The sequence below is a fragment of the Octopus bimaculoides genome, chromosome 16 (genome assembly GCF_046866305.1).
Source record: "Octopus bimaculoides isolate indiv1 chromosome 16, ASM4686630v1, whole genome shotgun sequence".
NCBI lineage: Eukaryota > Metazoa > Mollusca > Cephalopoda > Octopoda > Octopodidae > Octopus > Octopus bimaculoides.
This window is the reverse complement of record NC_142943.1, coordinates 4552021-4559975: the sequence shown is the minus strand read 5'-3', so window position 1 is coordinate 4559975 and position 7955 is coordinate 4552021. Positions and strand designations below refer to the sequence as shown.

Below are 7955 nucleotides of genomic sequence, written 5' to 3'. Positions count from 1 at the left end.
TCTCGTTTCATGTCACGCTGTTGCCAAGCAACCGATGACGTCATCTCTGTTAATAATGGCTGTTTATATACTCTAAGTTGCTTTCCGCAGTTTTGTCATGTTATTTATGCACCTATATTTTTATTTTGCTTTGTGTTGCTACAGTTTTTATATTTTTCAATATTTGTTGTTACTGTTGTTGCTGTTGCTGGTGTTGTTGATATGGTTGCGTTTGTTGTTGTTTTTGTTGTTGTTGAGAGAATCTATGTTTAAAGTTTTCGAGATTGATTGGCCGTCCCGTCTTTTTAAGGACACCGAGGACTTCACTAGCTCATGTGACTTTCCCTTTAAAGCGGTAACAGAGGAATATGAAGGAATTCTGCTATTATTTCTAACACACTGGGCAACCGTACACAAGCTCTGGTAATCATGATTATTTTTACACAGCCTGCATTGTTGTTGCTGTTGTCGCTGTTAATATTACTATTGTCGGCGAAGGCGGCGTGCTGGCCGAGTCGTTAACATGCCGGGCGAAATGCTTAGCGATATTTCGTCAGTCTTTATGTTCTGATTTCAAATTCTGCCGATGTCAACTTTGCCTTACATCTTTTCGAGGTCGATAAATTAAGTACCGGTTGTGTACTGCGGTCGATCTAATCGACTGACCCCCGCAAAAAAATTTCGGCCCTTGAGCCTAGAGTAGAAAAGAATATTACTATTGTTGACGAAAGCGGTGACCTGGCAGACTCGGTTGCACGCCGGGCAAAACGCTTAGCTGTATTTCGCCCCTGCTTCACGTTCTGGGTTCAAATGACGCCGAGGCGGACTTTGCCTTTAATACTTTCGCCGTCGATAAAATAAATACCAGTTGAGTACTGGGGATTGATATAATCGATTTACCCGCTTCCCTGAAATTGCTGGTCTTGTGTCAAAATACGAAACCAGTATTACTGTTGTTGTTGATGATGTTTGTGCAGTTATGATTGTTTTTCGGTGTTGTTGTTGTTGTTTCTGATCGCTGTCGTTACTCTTTTATAATCAAATTCATTTTTTTTTTACATGACCCTTTTTGCTTGAGATGGTGGGCGATTTGGAGCAGATTTCTTTGCTCTCTTTGTAATACCTTGCATTGCAAACAAGAATATTTCAAACTTTTGTAAAACGCGGTTGGCTCAACATGTAATTGCTGGAATATAGAGTTTGGCTCATTAAAACGTAACTGCCCAAAGAAAAAGTTTATTTAGTATATAAACGAGCTACAAATCAACAAGATATGTAGAAATTATGGAACGCTCTTTCAAAAGTCACCTATAACATCACAGTAGTTAATTCTCTCAGCGCTAACAGAAGACCACAGCATTTTCAGAGCACATGTGGAAATTGAGAGAAACAAAAGAAAGATTACCAAAAATCTCATGAGAAGGCAATTAGGAATGCGACATCTGTCATGTTACCTCTACCTTGCCACCTACCGTAATCCTAAATATCAAGAACGAACTAATTTCGAATTGTGGACACAAGTCCAAATTTTTCCTCGCTGATGCGTGTCAGCCGATAGCCGACATGCAAGCTTGTCAGAGCCATTTTGTTCGTTTCTTTTCCAGTGTGTTGGCGTGTACGGCGATAGAACGATGTACGTGATCGGGTAAAATTATATATTGGTTGTAATCTTCGTATTTCCCCTACATTTACTATCGCACATGTACGCATACGTCTGTTTGTCTGTACGTATGTATGTTTGTATGTATGCATGCTTGTATGTATGTGTGCTGTGTATGTTTATGTATGTACGTTTGTATATATATATATGTATATATATATATATATATATATATATATATATATATATATATGTATATATATATATATATATATACAAAAACTAGCATTCTGTCGGTTACGACGAGTGTTCCAATTGATTCAATCGACTGCACAGCCTCATCATGAAATTAATGTGCAAGTGGCTGAGTACTCCACAGATACGTGTATCCTTTATGTAGTTATCAGGGAAATTCAGCATTACACACTGAATGCAACAAGTCTGGTCCTATTTACAGACTTAGATCTATTAATACGTGTATATGCACCCCTCCCCACACAAATACACACGCGTACACACACGCATTATTAAAACGTCATAGTCCGATACCATAGGTTTTGTACGAACATATTCGCAGTTTTTCATTTAGGATTTCAGTAATGGGTGACGACACCACCATTAAATTGGTGATGGTGTATATGCATATATATTTAGGTCTGTGCCTCAGAATGTGTATATGTATGTATGTATGTATGTATGTATGTATGTATGTATGTATGTATGTATGTATGCATGCATAGACTGAAAGAGACGAAGAAGAGCAAGCAGGAAGATATGACAAAAGTGTGTGCTGTTAGTGTTAGAGAGAAGGCGTAGAGATATGAAGGATAAAAAGGAAAAGGAACCAAGACTAGGGACATTAGCAAAAATAACATGACCAACATCTAAAACAGCCGTACAACAACAACAACGACGACGACGACAACAACAACGTCTATAACAGTACCTTCAATAATAAAATAACAGTGTCCACTGTAGAAGATTCAACACACCGCCACCGTCAACACCACCACTACCAACAACAACAACCTCTACAACAGTAATTACAACCATAATAGCAGCAACAACAGAAACCGCCGCCGCCGCCAGCGCCACCACCACCACCACCACCATTACAACAACAGTTGTATTCAGCAACAAAGAATTGGCATAATTATATAGCTAAACTTTTTCAACACATTTCCAAACCGTCTGGGAGCCATGTTAGCTAAAACATCACTGCCCTCTAGCGGCTTTCTTGAATAAATCTAAAACGAGAAGACAACTCTTATTTATTTTTTTCCCTTTTACTTTCCTAAAGATCCATCATCCACATGCAGATCTCTCTCTCTCTCTCGCTCTTCGAATCAGATCTCTCTCTCTCTCTCTTTCCATTTCTAAGTTTGTCTCTCTTCTTCCTTCGTTTTACTCTCTCACGCTTCATCTTTCTCTCTCTCTGAGACTCTTTTTCTTGTTACGTCTTTCGCTATTCGTACCTATCTCATCCACCATCTCTCTCACTCACTCTACGTCTCTCTCACTACGTCCCCCCTATCTCTTGCACCTATCCTATTCGCAATGCCCCCCCTCTCTCTATATCTGCACTTACTCTCGAATCGTTGTCACGCGCCATCTCTCTCTATGTCTCTCTCACTACATTCCACCTTCTCTTTGTATCTCCCTCTCATCCGTCATTCCTGTCTGTTTTTCTCTCTCTGCCTCTGACACCCCTCTCCCTCCCCCTCTCTCTGGTCTTTTCTGAGCGACCGATCTCACGTTTTTAAGCGAAACGGCATCAATTTAACAATACCACCAACAACAACAACGACAACAACATTATACAAACGTCCACGAGCGTTTCTTTCCTCTTGTTTCTTCGAAATTTCTTTCTCAATTTCATTCTTTATTTACGTTTAACATTTTGCGCTTTATTTTATTTTATTTTATTTTATTTTATTTCATTTCACTTATTTTATTTTCGGTGAAGTTCGATCCGTTATATCTGCCTCAAGATAGAATTTATTGATCGACATTTTTCGCTTACTTTCGTTCTCTTCCGTACATCCTCTCTCAATGTATGCATGTATGTAGGTATGTATGGGTGGATTAATATACGTGCGTAAGTACCGATGTTTATATATATATGTGCCTATGTATGCACGTATGTTTGTATGAACTTATGCATTCATCTCTCTCTCTCTCTCTCTCTCTCTCTCTCTCTCTCTCTCTATATATATATATATATATATATATATATATATATATATATATATATATATATATATATATATATATATATATATATATATATAAAAATGGAACGAAAACGTAATAGAGTATATATTCTGTCCAGCATTCACCATGATAGATCGCTGACCACTACATTTATATTTTTTTTCTCCTTGCTTCTCTCCTTATTTCTTTCTGTGTTCTTTTCAGTTGAAGAGCGTTGGCTCGAAACGTCAAAGACTTTCTCTATTTCCGAGCGTTAAACTAATACATCCATTTGTTGTTTGCACCACCTGTCTTCGTCTGTTGTTTTTTTCGTAAATTCTCCCATATATATATATATATATATATATATATAAATGGAACAAGAACGCAATAGAGGGCATTAAAAGGTTCGGACAGGCAGACGATACAAAGGCGGACAAGAGAAACAACAATTAAGAAGGACAGACAAAGAAAGACGGGTCATTCGTGGCTTTCTTTCATCAGTCAAGTACCAGAAGTCACAACCATTTCGGACAGTTACACGTGAGATGGTTCGATCTGTTTGTCCCTATCTATCTATCTATCTATCTATCTATCTATCTATCTATCTATGTCTGTCTGTCTGTTTATCTATCTTTCTATTTGGCTGTCTGTCTGTCTATTTGTCTGTCTGTCTCTTTATCTATCTGTCTGTCTGTCCGTACGATTATCTATGTATGTATGTATACACACATACACAAATGTGTGTGGGTGAGGGTGAATGTATATATCGGCCATGTATATATCGGTATTTATTTTGGATGAGTTTCCAAGTCAATTGCTTGCCGCCTTACCATGAGAACTATCGTTAGTGAATCAACGATTGCTAAGCTCGAACCGGTTAGCTACAAGCAACACTGTACTTCACAAATGAACCTTATAACAGGCGACGCTGTTTTTCGCAAATGAAAATAAGATTTTATTTACTTTGGTCAGTGAAATTATTCTCATTTCTGTTATTGACTTAGTCTTTGTAGAAACGTATTAAACTGTTTTTCTAATACTTCACTCTCTCCCATTCTCTATTTCTCTGGGTTTGTAGTCATATATTCATATGAATACTCTATGTTGTTTTTAGGTCAGCCATATTTGTAGCTATTATATGAGGGCCTGAACCAAAACGGTAAACTGTTATAACTTTAAAACGTATGTGTCTCATGACAGTGTAACATTGTACCAAGCGAAACTAATTATTCTGTAATTAGTAAATATGTTACTTGGTTCGTTAATGAGGCCAGGCTAGAAATAAATAATTAGTGTAAAACTAAAATAAATAAACGATATTCTTCCTGATATTTTCACAAACCGATTCAAGGTTTCCATGTAGAATAAACCGTATTTTTTGCTTTAAAATGTAGTTAATGAGTAAAGAGTGGGTAAGACATGTCTGTAATATTATTTTTAAATACAGACACAAGAAAAAAATTATTATTAAAAGGTTTATTTCCGAGTGGAATTGCTTCGCCTTTGACAATCTTATTTTATCTATGACCTCCGAGACTGGGTCGGTAGCGGTAAAACAGAAAGAAACCACAATTTTTAGATTAACCTCACCGCCCGAATGAAAACCGAGCCCGAAAGCTAGAAACAAAGTGGACTCTGATTAAATGAATTTGAAACCGGTTAGTGAGGTTAAATATGGCAATGGATTCAGTCTACCAGCCCAGTGGACTCTGGCGAGAGTATTTACTAAAGCAAAAGCCATTGACGACATTTTGATGTTGGATTCTTTCTTTCTTGCAACCGTTTCTTCTTTCAGATTTTGCCACACCACCTCATAGATTTCCATGAGGGAAAGATTTCATGTCTCAGGTCTTGTTGCTTTTGATTGTCAGCGATGTTTATGCAACTGTTTTTTTTTTTGTCTAGGTAGGGTTGTTGGCTCTATGCAAACCCATTTACTTCTGGGAAGCGTCATTCCATATAGAACTGGCCTCTATCCTTTGACGAGTCCGGTACGGGAGCATGTGCTCCGCAGGCAAAGATGTCAGGGTCTTTGAGGCACACAAACCACCATAGGGTATGATGGAAAACACTTTGTGGTAGCCTGACTAGTATTTCTAACAATGTGAGATATGAGGCTTGAAAAGGAAGTTGGAAGGATGAATTGCCATAATTTATAAAGATTACTTCCAAATCAATGTTTTCAAAATTGTCCAACATCTTGGCGATCAAAGAAAAAAATATTTGAATGTAAACGATGTTTTGTCTTCTCATTAAGATATATATATATATATATATAGAAACAGAAAGATATTATTATTATTATTATTATTATTATTATTATTATTATTATTATTATTATTATTATTATTATTATTATTATTATTATTATTATTATTATTATTATTATTATTATTATTATTATTATTATTATTATTATTATTATTATTATTATTATTATTATTATTATTATCATCATCATCATGTAAGGTGGTGAGCTGGCAGAATCGTTAGTACGCCGGAAAAATGCTTTTGCGGCATTTTGTCCGTCTTGACGTTCTGAGTTCAAATTCTGCAAAGGTGGACTTCATTTTTGTTTCTTTCGGGGTCGATAAAATAAGTACCAGTAAAATACTGGGGCCGACATAATCGACTAGTCCCCTCCTACAAAATTGTCACCAATCTGATCAAAGCTTTGTCTTCTCATACGATGTCCAAGGAACTCAGACTGTTCCACTTCCTTAACAAGGTTTCTGTTGATCTCTGATACTTTAGATTCCTTCGTCTAATCCAGTGATTTTCAACCATTTTCCCCTATCGACCCCTTTCTTTCCTGTTTTACTCGACTGGACCCTCATAACCATTCCAAGTGTAAAAAATCCTATTATCTGTTTTTATATAATTAATTATTACAAGAAATTTTACAAAAACAAATTGTGAAAATATTTTGTTTCTTGTAGAAGCTTAACTAATTTTTAGCACATCAATTTTAACAGCGTCATCTTATATGGACACCTCTGGGTCACATGGACCTTGGTTGAGAATCACTGGTCTTATCTATAATATATATATATACACACACACACACATGCACCTACTGTGATGGCCAAACAATACATTTATTGGCCTATTGTTACGAGTACAACAGAAAGTAGGAAAAAAAAAAAGATTATTTATGAATTAACATTCAAGATTTTCATGTAAATTACGTTCGGTTATTTCTAACAAGGATTTGAGAGAGAAACAGAAACTAGTACACAGATGGCGCCACGGTGACGATTATTTTCTTATTAAAACAAACATGATACCTGTTATAGTGTTATTGGTATCCTGGTAAACCGGTAAGCGGGACATTTTGGATTCAAATCTGAAGAAAAGATATTGTTGCTATTTTCGACTATATATTGATAGTTATATTGTTTACAATGGTGAACTATCTATCTATCTATCTATCTATCTATCTATCTATCTATCTATCTATCTATCTATCTATCTATCTTGCTAAGTCTACGCTTATTTATCTCTAAGAGTCTCTACATTTATGCATTGTGTTCGTATATGTATATATATATATATAGATATTTACATACATACATATATATATGTATATATATAAATGTATATGTAAATACACACACATATATACACACACACACACACGCATATATATATATATATATATATATATATATATATATATATATATATATATATATATATACACACACACACATATGTGTATGTTGTATGAATGTATGTATCTATCTTTCTATCCATCTACCCATCCATCTATCTATCAACTCGTCCCTCACCCCCCGCCCCTTATTCAACCCTCAGCCTTCAGCCTCAACCTTAATTGCGACACACAACGATCCTGCCCTAGACATTGCCAAATGTCATGAGAATTTCACATTTTATATTCCATGTCTCGTCCCCTGTTAAAACCACGATGTAGACGCGACCCACTTCAAGACTGAACCTCTTCTTCTACTTTACTACTTATCTGACCTGCTTTACTTTGCTTGCTCTTTGCTGTCACAATATCGTTTCGTTGCTCATTAATTCGCAGCCATCTTGTTTTGTGTTTTTTTATCAAATGTTTTCATCGGTTGCTTTTTTTCAGGGTCTCTGCTCTTATTTAGTTTTTCTTCTTCCTTTTTTGCTTTTCTTGTATATTTTTCTTTTCGTGTATTTCTTTGTG

At 35.9% G+C, this 7955-nt stretch overlaps 1 long non-coding RNA gene across 1 annotated transcript in view; it reads right to left on the bottom strand.

Moving 5' to 3' along the window:
- Positions 1-106, bottom strand: part of LOC149132257 (uncharacterized) — a 1097-nt gene extending 991 nt beyond the window's left edge. Inside the window, exon 1 of the long non-coding RNA XR_016244700.1 lies at positions 1-106. This exon is cut by the window's left edge and continues 220 nt beyond it. This is a non-coding gene — a long non-coding RNA (uncharacterized LOC149132257).
- Between the last annotated feature and the right edge of the window lie 7849 nt (positions 107-7955).